This window comes from Lepidochelys olivacea (genome assembly GCF_965140295.1).
Source record: "Lepidochelys olivacea isolate rLepOli2 genome assembly, chromosome: 7".
Classification (NCBI taxonomy): Eukaryota; Metazoa; Chordata; order Testudines; family Cheloniidae; genus Lepidochelys; species Lepidochelys olivacea.
The window spans coordinates 73,685,435-73,702,986 of NC_140417.1; positions in this window are offsets into that span (position 1 = coordinate 73,685,435).

A 17,552-nucleotide genomic window follows, 5' to 3' on the forward strand; every position below is an offset into this window, starting at 1 on the left:
GAGAACTGTATGGCGTACTACGCATGGAGGATGATCAATCCCATTTTTTTCCATGACGGTGAAACCATAATGTAGTCTTCATTGTACTTCCTTTTCTTAATCGCGGCCATAATATACTAATAAAAAATCTATAAAAATAATTTTCCTGATTCGTGAATAATAACGGGCGGAAGTTAATTTGAGTTATTGCAAACATTTATTTACTACTACTATTATGTATGGATGTGTGCTGCCCTATATTTACCCCACCACCAGTCTGGCAAGTAGCTGGTCTTGCGCAGTGAGTGGTGGAGGTAACCACTCCCATGATAGAACAGTCTCAAACACTCTCGCGAGCGAGATAGGAAGTTTTAAAAAGTTCCATTGCTTTCTACATTGTTCTTCGGCCTCCCCACCAACCGAAACAGCACTCCTACATGCCGAAAGGCAAAAAAATAAAAACTATTCATATTTTGTGGTATGAAATTTGAAAACATTGCAGTTATATACTTTTATTTATAGTTGTATTTTTATTATTATTGTACTTTGTTATACCTTTATTCTTGTCTACCTATATTCGTAATCAAAAATGAGAAGATAGTTAATACTTTATTTTAGTTAATATAGGCCTGTAATGGGACAATTTTATGAATAGTTATTATGTATACAGAATATGTATAATTTATTGTTGGTCTATTAAATAAATAAATCAATAAATTGTTTTTACGCTGATAACATTTTTTTCGTTATGAAAATTTTACAGCCTCACACCCCCGCAGGGGGGAGCTCCCCTCCCCAGTCTGGGAACTGATGCATTAGAGGGACATCTCTTTCCAGAGTTGATGCTTTCCTTGAGGAGGGCTGAGCACCTGCAACTCCTCTTGAAATTGATGATCAGAATCAGACCCTTAGTGAGAGAAATAACCCACTCCAGTTTTATGATGATACGAATACACTGTGACATGGGGAAAAAAAAGAATCCATCACAATTTCATTACTGCATTAGAAGAGCAGTTTATGTTCAAGGGAAAGTAAGCTGTGAAAATGGGGACTTTCTGATAACATTATCAAATACAGAAGTCAATGACGATCACACTTATTAGTTTTGATACTCTGTAGCATTCACCTTCATTATAATCTCCTTGTTTTAATAGCTAATATTTGAGAACAGGATAGTCATGTGTCATCAAGGTATTGACAAATTACACTCAATAGAGTTAGTACTTAGAGCAGAGAGGTCTTGCTCATAAGGTATTTATGCTTTAAGAAATACACTTTTTTTTCTTTCCTGTTTTTTTTTTTGGTAAGGACTTAGGATACCAATGGGAATTGTCACCATTTTGCCTGTGGCAGTTTTACATCTGATATGTAAGCTTTTCTCAAGAGACCCATTCTCTTTCAGAGATCAAAGAGCAAATCCACTTCTGTCACATTTGTGGGTCATTGAAATATATCATGTCATGTCTGTCGTGCTAAGGAATTGTCCTGTATATTTGAATAGCTGTTCAAAATCAATTATGTGCAAATGGTAAATTGCTTTTAAATAGGTTAGGTGCAGAAGATACATCTATCTTTTAAATAGGTTAGATGCAGAAGTACATCTATCTTCTATCTAATATGCCTCTTGATGTTTAATGACTCCCATATTCCTAACCAAAGAATGCTTTTGTATTACATGTTGTAGCATTCTTGGTACTGAATTGCAGCTCTTGAGCGATCAGAAATCCTATACATTGAAAAGAAACCAACAGATGGCATTTTATAAATCCCACACTTCATTGTCCTACAAATAGAGATTATCAAGTGCAAAATGAACACACTGTAGGAATAATATTCTTTGACTGCTAGTTACATCTATTAATCATAAGTAGGCAAGTAATATCTTTTTTTGTCTCTTAGTGGTAATTCTGTGTGTAACATACACAGTATTATTACAGAGCTGTGTTCCTTTGTGACTTCACATCTAAGTTGGACACCAAGAATGCAAATAGCACCTACATTTTTGCCTTCTGATGATTATGTTCCTATAATGTATGGAGACTGGAATTATGATTATTTTGTTTCTCACTATGATTTGACATGAAGGATGAATTTCAAGCAGCTGGAAATCCATGCTTTTTATTTCTAGAAAGGAGGGTGGTAACTGGCAATCAAGTTTAACATAGGTCTTAGTTGAAATGCAGGGAAAGAGATTGCTTTTAAAATAATAATAATAATGCCAGGTAGATAGAGATTGCTTATGGATGGTGTAACCAGCTGTGCAGTAGAAATGTCAAAAGATTGTATTGGGAATACTTGGAATGTAGAAATACCAGTCTAAAAGGATGTTAAGATACAAAATTTGTACATATTATGTTGTAGCTTTAAGAAAATTATCTTATATTCTGTCATTATGAGGTACTTTGGTATAAAGCTACTCTACCTTCCTTCACTATATTTAACTATATTACAATTATTTATAGTTTCTAGTAAGGAGAGAGTAACATGCTTTTTTAGTCAGGTAAGATGTAATTGACTAAACCATCCCATTAAAAGGCAATAGAATGGCAAGTCAAAAGTGTGCTTGTGAGCATAGAAGTGAGGTAAAAATGATTCCTCCTCCCCCTCTACTCAGTACATCACCTCCCTCTGCATTCATAGTCCCGTCTGCTTACATCAGGCTCTGTAGATACTTCAAGTTTGCGCACTCAGCAATTCTTGGTGATTCCTTAGCAAGGAATCAGCCCCCCAAAATAAGCAGGTCATCTGTTTCCCAAAAGCTCTGTGTGGGTCTCTCAAGGGTTGAATTGTTGCCACTTGATGAGGTGGTACTTGTTTTGAAGGCTGCCATCTTGTACTCCAGAAATACATATACAGTAACATTTAAATTTAAGCCTATATTGTTTAAGAGGCACAAAGAGACTTTCCAGATTGTGAACCTAATGCAAAGCTGTGCAGTGATGTTTGCCTCAGTCTGCAGATAGCTTGAAAGCAATCCCGATGCATGACCTAACATATGCATTCTGAAATGCTGTTCTACAAGATGTGGCCATGGGGATGCAGGAGGAATGGCGTTCAAGCAATTGACCCTGTTCAGAGTAGAGACTTTAGATAACGGGTGTAATCCCAAAGTCTATTCAGTTTCAGATGTGACAAGACATATCAAATACATGGCCTGAATCAAGTCAATCAGTGGCTTTCCATTGGTCAGGTCCCTAGCACCCATAATTAATCTTATGACTCTTTTTTTATATTGGGAGTAAGTGGAGAGTTTTAAAAAAAGGCCAAATCATAATCAGCATTATTAGAATATATCCGTAAACTGGCTCTGAGTACAGTGTGAACACAGTATTGTACGCTTCTGTTTTCTGTGAGAGACGAGCAAACTGCCTCATTTGTATCAATGGGGTGTTAACGCTGAAGCTTAATGACAATTTAATTGCTTGCTATTTCACTGCTAGACAAAGCACCTGACAGATGATCATATTATGAGGCTTTGCACTGACTACCATGAGTGGCATATTGAGCGGATAGAGGGAAACTTACGGGTGGAATCTTTGAGAATTCCACTTCTACTTTCCTTCCCAGCTGAACCCCTGCTGGCAGCCTCTGGAGTATGTCTCTCCTGTGGGAGCTATGCAGCCAGGGGCTTTCTCAGATTGTTTGGGTCCTCTGGAAGCCAACTCTGGGTAGGGGTTCCACATTATAGATGGGAAGGAGTTTCAGCATTAACTTAACCATACAAGTCCAATAATGTTTGTGGAAGAAGGGAAACAATGCCCAGCCATAGATTCTGACTATACATTTTCCCAAGGAGGTGTCCATGGGGAAGAGGAGGAATGAGCCCACAAAAGCCACACTGTTTTCAGCCTACTTGGATCTGCTTTTGGGTTTTTTTTTTTTTTACATCTATCTGTGGAGCTGATAATCAAGCTCCAAAGGAAGGGTTGTCTTTTAAGCTTCTGTTGTCTTAATGGAGCAAGCATTAACTATTGGACAGGAAGCTGAATTCTATTCTGTCTTATGCATCATCCAAAGAATTGTTAATATGGTTCCAATGGCAGTGTCAAATTTTGTCACCAGTGCAGCCCCGCTAGAGCCATCCAAATCTTATTATTGTTGATGATGATGCAGGAGAGAGAGCGCACAACTCCATTTTCAGCTAGCAGGATGAGTTTGTCGGGGGGTAGTTTAAAAAAAAGGGGGGGTTTACTTGAAAATTTTATAATATAGCTTTACGTTACAGCTGGGTGAAAACAAAACTGGAAAGGCATTTCGATGCTAAATCTACTGAGCCAAATTAATTCTTGACTTTTAGATAAGTCAAATGGACTTAAATGGGGGATGCATGTGTTTCATAGGTATCTATTGGTGTAAAGGATCTTCTTTTCCTCCCTAAGTGATAACTTGTTTGCTGTATGTTAGGGAAAATCATTTAATTTTTTAACTGTGCACATTCTAACCTGTCCTGGAGGCTGAATGTCAGTTATCAAATGACCATAGCAAATCAAGCCAGGAGTTGCTCTCCAGCATCTGGTGGTGCTGAGATGGCAATCAGACTGGTTTACAGTTCTCACAGGGTGCAGGACTTGGGACAGTCAATGCACTAGAATGGGGATTCCCCCAGGAAATTACATGGTAGCACAGGCCTACTTTGATCTTAGTCTTTTGTCATTCTTTTATGTAACATATGTTATGTCATTATGTAAGGCTCAATCACCCCTGTAGGCTGTCCCCAATACTCAAGAGTGCAGAACTACACTGCTACTGTGAGCTCTAGGATGGACTGTGCCTAAAGCAGGTTCGCTGTCTCCAAGAGGCCTCCAATGTTCGGGGGAATCCTGCCCACTGCGGATCTTGTTTACAGTGTGGTGCACCCTATGCTCCTTGCTGTGGCCATCCAGCTCAGCTGGCCTGTGTAATAGCTGTAGTGGGGATGTGACTACAGCCTTGCTTGTCTCTTTCGGCTGATCAGCATTTGTCTGGAGGAACAGCCTGTGAGCTCAGGTGAGACAGAGAGAAGGCTGAAATTGTGGCTGGCCAGTGTGTGGAAGGTTAAGGGTAGAGAATGTTCCTTACCTCCCAGCTCAGGGATCAGCCACCATCTGGCCCAAAGAATGAAGGGCTGACTCCAGACATAGCCTTGGGAACTTCAGGAATTGGTTTAATATTCAATCTGCATATTCCTAAAAAGTCAGTATCTGGTTTTTAATGACTTTGTCGCACCAACATATTATCACTGGTTTATTTCTCTGGGTCCTGATCTTAGGTGAGCCACTTCTTTGAAGGGAGCCTGCATCAGCTAAATGTGTGTGTGCCCAGTCCTAAGTGGTGAAGTTGAAATTCTTAGACTGCAAATCAGCTGTGGAAGATAAAACAGAAATGGTTTATAAAGGGTAAGTCCATTAGAAGTGCAAGTGATTAATAAGAATCCTCACTGAGAGGCAGCACTCCAAACAGGGCTTGAAACGGAATCTAAATTTATTGTAACATATTACCATAAAGGTCACTGTGTACTTGAGGTATTCATGTTCTTGGTACTTATAGCTTATAAGTTTTGAGAATGAAAATAGTTGTGTGACAGGAAAAGTAGAGTGATTTTTTTTGATGCACTAAATTAAGATGCTTAGGGTTCAGGGGAAGGTGAAGGGAATCATGCTGAGTAAAGTAAATATAGGGCCTGAAGCTCCCTCCCTGTGTGCAGGGGAGCAAAAATGGTCAAATGTGCAGAGGAGCAGCTCACAAAAGCCATTTGCCCCTCAACCCAGTCAGCTCTCTGTGGAAAGGATGGGCACAAGACAGGGTTGGGAACTTGAAGTAGGTTTCAATCCCATAGCTGTATAAGCAGAATTCCATTTGGAGTTGATGCTATCAGGAATGGCATTAGTTTCTATTCCATGTCTGCACACTCTTGAAGAGGGGAGTACCACAAGGGTAATTAATGGCAGCATGGCTTTAAAGGAGAGCCTGACGTCAGAGAAAAGCTCAGCATTGCTATAGAGCTATTCTTTCTATGGAGTAAATGCTTCCTTTCCCCACGAACTTTGAAGGTTGCATGAAAAGCTGCCAACATTGTTGGCCTACATAGGAGTAAACTAGGAAATTTCCATCAACGTAGAAACCAGGTGAGTACACTATGGCTAAATCACAAGCCACAAATCACCAGGGGGCTGAAAGTAAAGGAAAGAATTTAAATTTTTTTGGAATGGAGGAAGCATGACATCTAATGAGGCTGATTAAATAAGGGGAACCTAGAATAACTAACCGTTGTAATGGTTTTATAGTTTAAAATATGGTATTTAGAGATCAGTTTGAAAATTTGTTTTTTTTGGTCTTTAATGTGGTTAATAGGAGCTGTGCCTTTAAGAACAGGTTAGGTTTTGCAAGAGTCAGAGCAATATGTGATCTTGCTTGTGCTTCCAGAAAGTGGAAGACGCTGCTTGCATATGCTCTAAAAGGTCAGAACTCAATTTAATAAACTTACCTCATAACAAAACAAGCCTGTTTTCTGAAGGTGTGATGCCTAGCAACTGAGAGCTTAGTAACAAGCAAAAGAAAGTAGTTTCTATAATGAAAGAAAGAAGAGCATGCTGCCTGCAACCATTTCTCCCCCCAAGAACTTGTCAACTTCTAAATTAGTGATGAGAGTGAATTTAACATGTTTGTATCAGAAAGTGACATTTGGCCTTCCAGACTAAACACTGGCACATTGTAATGTACTTGGCTAGTAATGTGGCTAGAACTCTGATTAGCCAAACTTGAAGTATCCAAAACTCTGTTAGCTGAAACATGGGTGTGTCTCGCAATGTCCATCACTTACACTGAAAATTCACTCCATTGTCCAAAACCTTGATTATAGGAATTTATTTGATATCCCAGATAACATTTGGACAATGAGGATTGAACTATATTTCCAGAAGGTCCAGAGGGATTTAAGGAGTGACCAGCTCAACATCCTTCTCCTTTCAATCCCCAAACAGACAGTTATTTAGATAGTCAATGAAGACATTAATGCTGGCTAATTCTAGGCAATTAATTTAATCTAGTTCATATAAATTAGTGGCTCACATTCTTTTGGAACAATTATCCTAATTTACCAGACTGAGACCTTGTCTACACTACTGCTTAAGTCGACGTAAGTTATGTTGTTCATGGGTGTAAAAAACACAACCCCAGGATCTACGTAACTTACATCAACTTAATGTATTGTGTCTATACCGCACTATGTTGGCAGGAGATGCTCTCCAGTCAACATAGCTTCCGCCTCTCATTGAAGTGGATTAATTACGTCAATGGGAGAGCGCTCTCCTGTCAACTTATCGCCTCTTCGCCAGACCCTCTAAATTGATGCTGCTGCATTGATTGTAGCAGCACTGATTTAGCGCGGTAGTGAAGACCAGCCCTGAAACTCTACTGGATCTGCTAGTGCTAGCTGATATTCAGCCTCCAGGACAGGTTAGAATGTGCACAAATAGGCATCAGTGATATGTTGTAGTCCAGCAGATAGACTTATGTCTTTAAGGTAGGGTGAAGGACACATTGCCATCAAGTAGTGCTTGAAAGTTATTTTTCCTCCAATTTTGCACAAGGAATTGAACTGTACATGGACTTGTTGGAGCATTTTTGCATTCAGAACTGGGGTTTGGTTTGACCCTCAAGGGAACATCATGACAACTGCTATGTTAAATCCACAAAGCTTCAATTCACGAGATCAGCGACTTCCCTTGTATGCTGGAAAAGGAAAGTATGAGTATGGGAACTTTCCTATGTGTGAACTGCAGATTTATCCAAGGATGTCACTCCTGAAGTACAAGATGAATTTGCTGTATTTTAAAATGACTGAGCTGGGCCATCAAACTATGGCTCCTATTCAGGAAATCAGTTAAACATGTGCTTAACTCTAATTGAAGTCAAGGGGACATAAAAACATACTTAAATGCTGCCCTGAAATAGGGTCTTTATTTTGCTTTACCTAACTTTGAGAAAGCTGGAGTAAGTGAATACTTGGGCAACCATTTTTTTTCTTACTGTTTGTCCGGATGTTGTTCTCGGCTCCCAGTCAGCACATATGTCCAGCAATTATTTAAAAATTCTGCTCACTTATACAAAATGTTCTTCTGATCCCAAAGGGCCAGTCACGTTACCAGGTCAATATTAGTTTGAATCTTACCCAAAATACCATGCTGCCAGCCAATCTTTTAGTATGTAACACGAAAGGTTTATTTTAAAAGAAAGAAGGGAGTTGTTAAATGGTCAAGCAGTCAGATACATACATAAGACTACAAAGTCCATATATCAGGTTCTTATCAGTATTGTAGAGTTTGCTGGTTTGAAAAGTCCTCTGGAACACATCCATGGCTTGGATGGGTCGTTCAGTGCTTTGTTCAGCGCTTCAGTATGTAGAAAAGTTACTCCAGAGGGAAGAAGCAGGAATGAAGACAAAATGGAGGAGATGCAGCTGCCTTTAATAATCTTTTGCCAGGTGGCCTATACTTCCTTTGTCCCAAACACAAGCTGCCCAGAACATGGCATGTAAAAGCCTTGGTGTCCGCTGTCCATAGGTATGCCCCTGCTAGTCCTGCTTACTCATAAGATGTATCCCCTGGCTCCTTTCCATGGGTTCATTGTATTGTTGATGACCCTTGATGGGCCATCAAACAGGCTAGGCAATGCTGATACCAATCTGTCTGGCGGTGTCACTCAGAGACACAGCACAAGTTTGCAATACAGATATACCATACATATCTATAATTCGCAATACAAAAGTGATACAAATATATAAACAAGATCATCATACTTGGCAAATCATTTTCCCTGACACCTTACATGGCATATCTGGTCAGATTCCTTGCAATTTTATAATATTGGTGTGACGCTGTATGGAATATGGGCTGCTCTCCCTTTTGCAGCCTGCCCTGACATTGGCATTTTCAGTGTCATTTTCAGGCACTCTGGGTCACAAATAGTATGGTTAAAGCTTACATTTTTTTTGCTAAATATTAGTGAATCTTAAAGATAAAATAAAATCTTTGAGCTTTCAAAAATGGTAATCACAGAGGCCCCACAGCCTCCCATTGAGATGGGCAAGTACTAGCTCCATTAAAGACTGGGTAAATGAAACAATTCAGTGACTTGTGCCGGTCAGTGTAGGAGTGCTGCCCATTGCATTGACTTGTCACACTCTGCTGCAGAGTTAAGGTTTATGAACCACATGGTTTTTATTTTAAAAGTTTACACAGTGAGCCCCAGAGCCTTGAAGTACAACCTGCTTTCAATCATAGTGCGACAGGTTTTTTCCAAGTGTATTTTACCTCCTGCTCCATTTCCACCCGTCCTGTTACCCCAGGTTCACTTAAGTTTTACTGGGCCTCTGAGTCGGCTTATCTTGGGCCTCTTATACCTTCTCTCCAAGAGTAGGTGGATTCGACTATGTTGTGTGTGGAGTAATACCTCTAGCTCCACTTCAAGATGCTACCCAAAATACAGTAAATAAGAGGTGAATGGGCATCAGTCCCCGAGGGAAGTGTAATCAAGAATTCTCAGGCACAGCACACCACAGCTGGATAAACCCTACAAACAATGTCTGAATAGTCTTTTGAATTTTTAAATGGACTTGCTTCTTCAGGGGTGTGCGTGTGCATGTGTTCACTCTGGATATTCTAAGGCAATGGTATCCAGTCAGGGGCCTGAGTGGAGCTAGGTGGTCATATGGTGCTGGTTCTCCTCTTGTGTCTACGTGCTAAGCTGTACTTGAAAAGTCGTTTAAATACTTATACATTTCCATGTAAAGGATGAGCTTATATGATCATGAATGGGAAAGGAGAGGTTCTGCATGGTTGTGAATGGATGGGGAGACAACCTTTCTCCTAAGATGTGGTCCGAACTATGAAAAACATGTGAATGCTTGAATGAGTTCACAGCAGGAGTGTCTGTGGAAACAGCTAATTTTAAGTGAGTAGCATAGTATACATGTGAAAAAGCAATTTTGAATTAGTGAATTTATCAGCACAGCAAACCAGACTAGGAATGTTGCTCTTCCAATCAGGTAGCAGAAACACTCCATGTGATCTAGGTCACCTCTAAAAATTAGCAAGACAGATATTCTTCTCTTGAGCCACATGGTGACTGCCATTAATATTAGTAGAATTACATGTGAGCAAGGAAAGGCAAATATCCTGTTTGTACAACATCTGTAAAGTAGGTGCTGCAAAAACTTACTGAACAGAGAAGACTACACAACATGGCACTACCAGTGCAAAGAGAGACCTTGTCAGATTGAAAAATTGGTCCATTCTAGTAGTCAGCAAAAACAATGTATTTTGATTTGACGGTAGGAAAGGATCAGATTTTCCTGAAGTGGAGGTAAAACTACTTTACCCTTCTGTATCTTTCATGTGAAGTTTTCAAGGACTTGGTGGTAACACAATGTGGCAGTATATCCAGTTTATAAGTGTGCAAACAAAGTAGCAATGTTGGGACTTGCCCATGGTCCCAGGATAAATCCGAATGAATGAATAAATCAAAATAAATGTAGGAGCACTATTCGTGGCCTGCTGTTTGCCTTTAGACAACACAGCCACCCTATAATTTAGATCAATCTTAAGGTAATAACTGTTTTTAAAAATAAACACAGAAGTGGATTTGAACACTATGATTTCTAAGGTGGATGGCGTCCTTTCTATAGGAAGAAAATATTTGTGATGAAGTGATGTAGGTGTCAAACATAACATGTTCTCCCTTACGTAGAAATAACAGTCCCATGTGAAATTGGTTGATATAAGTTAGACCTCAGAGAACAAATGTTTTTTTGTTTTTGGTTTAGTTGCTGAACCAAAAATGGGGAAAAAAATTTTCCTTTGTCCAAAACCATTGACCAAATCAACATGTATTTGCAAATACTTTTGGTCAACCCAAAACTGCACTTTTTGGGGAAATAAACTATTATTTAGAAATTGTCCCCCCTTCTCTAGTATGAACCTCTGCCTGTTCTAGAGTTATGAATATGTAATAAAGCATGACTTCTCTCTTTGTTTGCCCCATCTGTTTAGACTCCAGGGGCTGTGGGTACTCTGCACATCCGATAATCAGGCTGCTCATTTAGGGTGTAATCCAAAACCCATTGAAAGCAGTGAGAGTCTGTCTATTAACTTGAATGGGATTTGGATCAAGTTCTTCAGCCCTTAAATATGGAGTTAGTTACATAGCTTGAGGCACCTATATTGTTTTTTTTAAAAAAGGTTTTAACACTTTTAAATACTAGATGGTGTGATTAGTATGACAGATGAGAGCAGATATTTCAGCACTTCTGAATGGTTGTGCGTGATAGTTCCCCTTGATAAAATTCTGAATATCTTGGGGAGGGGGGAAACAGAGGAATTATATATATTTCTTCCTTTTCAAAATTTTGAGTACCATGGGATTAATTCAGAAAACATTTTAATATAAAATTAAAATACTTTCATTATTTAGTTTTTGATCCTCATGTATTTCTCTGGATTAAAAATGGCAACTGTACCCTTCTCCCACCACACTCTTCCCACCACCCCTACCCGCATAACAATTCAAAACCCAGGTATTCAAAAATAGATATTTGCAGTAGAAAATTGATTTTAAGGATTTTCTAATCAGAGACCAGAAACATGCCATGTAGGTTCTCTGTCCAAACAAAACAATAAAGATCAATATGCTGATAGTGAAAGCAGAAGCTCTATCCAGCAGTTATAAGTAATATTAATGTGCCTAAGGAAATGACAGATGATTCTTTGGCCGCCTGTCCACATGAAAAACAAGGATAACCTCTACTATGTTAATATATGGTTGACCTTTAACCTTCTGGACAGATCAACACCCAGTGCCATTAATGGTACTATACAAGCTAAAAAGACAGCAATATCAGGGTTGTAATTTAGGGCCTGGCAGGCATAAGTCTGCAGATAAGGGCTATACTTGCTGTAGCTCTACATAAAACATACTGTCAATTTTGATTATTTAATGACAATTAAATAAAGGCTATCAAATGTATTTTGTTGAAAGCTCTGCAAAACACCATAGATAGATAGATAGATTAGATAGTGAATAACCATGCTCCTTTTGAGTTTCTTCTGAACCTAAGTGTTTCTAAAACACAAATGCCTAGATGGAGATTAAATATACCACATAAAGCCATATTTCTCCCTGGACTAAATTAAGCATCTATGTATGCTCCTAGAAAAATGTGGGAGGCTGGAAAAGCCTACATGAGAGGGCCTGTTGCAAAAAAGTCTGCTTCAAAAACATAAATAAATAAAAAATAGGGCATCAAGTGGCACAGCTTGAGGTGGGGGAGAACGAAAAATACTTCCAAGCCTGAGTTAACAAATATTGAACTGATGGAATTAACCAAACATAATGTGAATTAAATCAAATACATGCTAAAGGCAAGTGTGCATTCTGTTGAATCAAACCAGTTAGAAATCTGGAAATAAGGTAGGCAAACTGCTATCATGTTAAAAGACATCATCTTGAGCATCATAGCAGCTGTAGCAAACTTTCATTTGGTTAGTACACACACAACAAATTTAATCAAGAACATCAAGCATTGTATGAAAAATCTGATTCAGAAGCCCTTCCTCACAGAGAAAATCCAGTCCATTATTCCTCCTGCAAGATTTATCTCACTACGTGAACAACCTTGGAAAAAGAAAAGTGGGGTTCACCAAAATAAAGGAAGCGGCAACAAAGCAATTTAAAATTGGGGAAATCGGGAAAGGGGGAGGTGGATCTAAAAAAATTCCAGGAATCCTGTCCATCAAACTTGAGGCTATATAATGGGATTTGGTTTCTGCAGTACTGTTCCCACCTAGGAATAAAGCTTTTACTGGAAAACACAATAAAATTCTAATTTGCGAAATAGTTAAAAAAAACCTACTTTCTGTTGTTTGCAAAAATAAATTAAAATGCAGTAAACAAAATAATCTTGATTTCTTTTTTTTTTAATTAGCACAGATCTAGGAGGATTTATACTCCCTAGAACAAACAGCTAATATGCTGGGATACTTGCTTCACATTATAGGAAACTCAAGAGGAGCTAGTAGTAGCAATTCCTATCTCTTTTGATGGGGCAGAGTGGGATAAAAAATATAAACTTTTTATGGGTCAGATCCTGAGGTCCCAGTGATAGCTCCATAGCCTAGCCATGGTCTGTGCCTCCACTGTGGGAGGAAATCCCAAAGGACAGCCACTCCCGCTAACTCCCACCTCCCTCCAATAGCTTTGGGGCTACTCTACAGCTGAGCTGCCGTTTTCCTTCAGCTAGAATTCCTGACTCTGCCCCCTTCCATATGTTGGAGTGGGATTGCCAGGGCATGTCACTGGGGAAGATGATGCCTCGCCAGTCTCCCCAGCTAAGTGAGAGCTCAACAGACAATGAGGGGACTGAGCAGCCCCTCCCCACCTCTGCCCAGTATCTGTACTAGAGCTGGCAAATGCTCTGTTGGCCAGAAGCACCCCGATGACAGCTGGGGAAGCGCATTAATTTCCCTGATCGTGAACAATAGAGTTGAGTGTGTGGATCAATGGAAGAACAAGCAAATTGGTGAATAAGGTCGAGTGAATGTGGGGGAATTGGTGGGATGCAGGAATCAGAGGTAACTTGTGGGTGGTAGACAACGGGGAGTTAGGACGATAAGCACTAGATTGAATGGTGGCAGGGGAAGGGTGAGAAAAAGTGAGGACTGGGACAGAGCTGTGAAGGAACAAGAGGGGGATCAATCGTGTATTCTCCCACCCCTGCCTTTTATTTTAAAGTGTTGCAGTTATTCATTCTGCAAAGGGGAGGGTAGTCAGAGAGGGGAGAGTTGGTGCATCTCTCTCCCCTTCCCCCCACTTCCCAATCAACTTTCATAATTTCCCCCCAAACACCCCACATTGAACAGCATCCCCATTTTCACTTGGGAGAATATGGTTTAGCCACAAGGGGAGGATGGAAGGTAGGGGGAGGAGGAAGAAAAGTTGGAAGTTGCAGCCACACCATTTACTTTGAGGTGTTAGCTGCCTTTTTTAGCAAGGGCCCCTGTTGCAGAGCTCTCTTTCATCAACAGCTTTGTGCACACTGTGGAGCATTTTCATCATGCTGAGATCGGTGGGCCCCCCATGGTATAGGCACCTTGGGCAGTTGCAGGTTTGGCAGCACTGTTGGAACTAGCTGTAAAGTCCAGTGATGGCATTTGCTGTGGCAGGAGAGAGGGAGAGAGAGTTCTGAAGTCTAGACCTCTGCGGCTGGTAAGCCTTTCAGTTCACCTTTCTGAGACGTTCAAGAATTCTACTTCAATGAATTTTGCAGAGCTTCATTCAAACTGTGCCTGTAGAGTAGGCTAGCCCATCAGCATACATTTCATTTCACATTCATTCCGACAACAGAACTCTGTACAGCAATATCTTATGATGGGTTAGCTTAAAATCACCAAGGTGGTTTGCAGAGGCAGGTGAACTTTATAATGGCACTCAGCCTCACCTCTGTTGCCAGCGTATTGAACTTTGAATAGTGCAGTAGCTACATTACCTATTTCTAATGATACATTAATCTTCCACTGACACAGAAAATTCTGTGGTGTCTCATGTAATGGCTCAGCCCCTACACAATGATGATGGAATATTATGGTGAGTAATAATATTCTTACTATGCAAAATGCCTGCAAATGGATTCGCTTTTTAGTACATAGTGCTGTGTCTGAACTATGGATAGCCGTAGCAAAATGCGAGTGCTCTTCTGATCAGATGATGAATGGAGGAACTGAAATGACCTTCCGTTTATATGGTGCTTAAAGAATTCAAATTCTGATGTACATAATTCTAATCCTATTTTGTTACCCTTTGTAAAGAGCATTGTGAAAGCAAAGCCATCCAAACAGAAGTTAAATACAAGCGGTTGGTCAATAATCGTAAGTGTTTGACTTAAAGCGAGAAAAAAAAATCCAACATTAAGGTGTTGATCTTACAAGTCCTCCAAGTGCAGAAGTCCTATTAAATCAATCATGCTCCTGCATGTGATGGGCTAGCAGGATTGGACCAAACATTCATGCTTCTCCTCTTTCATGGGTAGCTTTGGAGGGCTTTGGGAAGACTGAATGAGTCTACATACAGACCCCAAACCTGCATTGAGCTCTGTGAGGATAGGCCCCGGCACCCATGCAGAGTCCTATTGACTGCAAGTGATGTGGCTGCAGGTTTTGCCTCTTCTTATTTCCCTCTGCCCTCTCCTTGTAGGCTGACCAGTTTTCAAAGGGAAGACTGGGGCACTGAAATACAGGTGCTGGCTTGGGGGCACAATTAGCAGTCTGAGCACAATTTCAGTTTGAGTTCTGGTTTCCTTTATTAGCTGAGGTTGTACATTTACTTAAATTGTAAAGCTCTTTTTTATGGAAGTTATTTGTCTTTCTTTCACATTGTCAGTTAGCAGAGACAAAAGTACATTCATATTGGTATCTCTTCAGTTGGCCTATTTTTGTATAGTTTGAGCTCCCTTCTTTTCTTTCCCTACTCTTCCCTGTTGGGAATCAATCCTTTATGTGGATGAAGTAGCTTGCACTTTGATTTCCCTTCTAATTTATTTGGCTGGTGGATTCTTCATTAGTTATAGTTGCAAAGTTATGCATTACTGTTTTATTACTTACTTATTACAGTAGTGCCTAGAGACCCCAGCTGAGGTCAGGGACCTACTGTGCAAACACACAATAGGAGACAAACCTGCTCCAAACAGCTTGAAGTCTAAATGAATGGTGTTGGGATGCCTTCATAAATAGATAGGATGACATTTGTAATTCTGTAGGGCCTTCTGTCTGAGGATCCCATGGCACTTTACAAACTTGAGTGAACTACCTCCCACACAATGCTATGTTGTTAACCCCATTTTCCAGATAGAGGGACTAAGGCAAAGAGGTTATAAGATGGAATTATTTTCTTCTCATAAATCCCGTACACATACTACAGTGTAGTAGTACACATGACTGCAGTGAATATCGGTGTTTAATTTCATAAGTGACCAGAAGAATAGCTCTGTGCCCTTCTTCACAGTATCGGTCAGTAAGTGCATATTGATTTGAAACAAATGTAAATTAGAATGAATTTTTACTTGCTAAAGTAGTCAGATAAGGAAAGTTTCTATTGATCTTTGTCCTAGAAGCCAATGATCTGGATTAAATGTTTTTATTCCATGGATTACTGAGTATGGTATTTAATCATTTTGCACTGATCAATGGGAAATTGCATGTGTAAAACCAAAACACTGTAAGATAGAATGTGATTTATTTAAAAAAGTGTATCTTGTTTCATTTACCCCCTGTCTCTTCCTGATCAAAAGCTGTGACTATAACAAACTCAATAGCAAGCTGACCCAGATCAATGAACAGGGATCCTCCCTGGCACGATTTCAATTTCATCTTCCTTTTCCTTTACTCTACTCCATCCATTCGTTTTTCCTCCCTCATCCAGGACAGTAAAGCTTACCTGTTTTAGCTACCCCTTTGTGTCAAGCGTTTTCATGGTACTACGCTCTGCATGAAGAATGCTCTCTACACTGAACAAGGTGTTGGTTATAAAATGTATGCTCCATTGATTTGAAATTACTGGTGCAATAAAGGATGAGGGAAATGGACCACCCAAATATTATGTAGAAAAGCCCCTATTTTAGGTAGGCTGTAGACAGATTCCATGATAGCAAACAAGCAGAGGCCAGATCCTGCTCCCAGTGAAGTGTCATTGACTTCAGTGGAAGAAAGATCTAACTTTAACGCTTTACTCCTAGTCTCTGCACTTGCAGGATGACTGACCATCCTTGGTCCCGCCTCAAAATGTCCAAACACTGCCATTACATGTATCCATTGCTAAAGCAGTCTAGGCTTCAGCCCCAGAGCGATTTAATCATCTTAGTAACATCCTGCTCTCAACTCATTTTCCTGGCAGTAGTTTTAATTACGTTTCAGGCTCCTGAATGAATTTGTTTCCCCGGGATCCTTGTCATATTTAAACTCTTATCACGTTTGGATGCCTGCAATCACTGATGCATTTGTTTTAGGGGATGAATTAGTCTTCTGAGCATGTCCAATTTAGGAATTAGATTTCATTGAAAGCTTAAAGCGAGAGAGAGGACAGCTTTGTGGTGCCACTTTCCCAGGGTGGGGGTAAATATCACGTTTTCACTTCTATCGTCAACGGAAAATAAAATCCTGGACTTGAGATTGGAACAGGAACGTTGGAATTTCATACCCTCCTCAGCAGCATCTTTATTACACGAGCCACGCGCGTTCTTGTTCCTTTTTACTTTGCAACACGATACAATTTTGTCACTGAAGTTTAAAAACCTGGAACCAAGTGTTAAGATTTTCTAAATCTGCGGCTTCCATTCACCCTTCCCCTTCCCCCTGGGCTGTTTATTTTTGACACTAATGACGTCATTGATGAATAAGTCCCCCCCCCCTTTGAGGTGAAGCAGAACCCCCCAATTTTTAATGCAGCCGATCACTCCAGCGTCAAACTTTTAGCCAGCGCTTCCCTTGCGAGAGGGCGGGTGGGAGCAAATGCCGAAACCAAATAAAGCAGCAGGGCTGAGATTCAGAGGC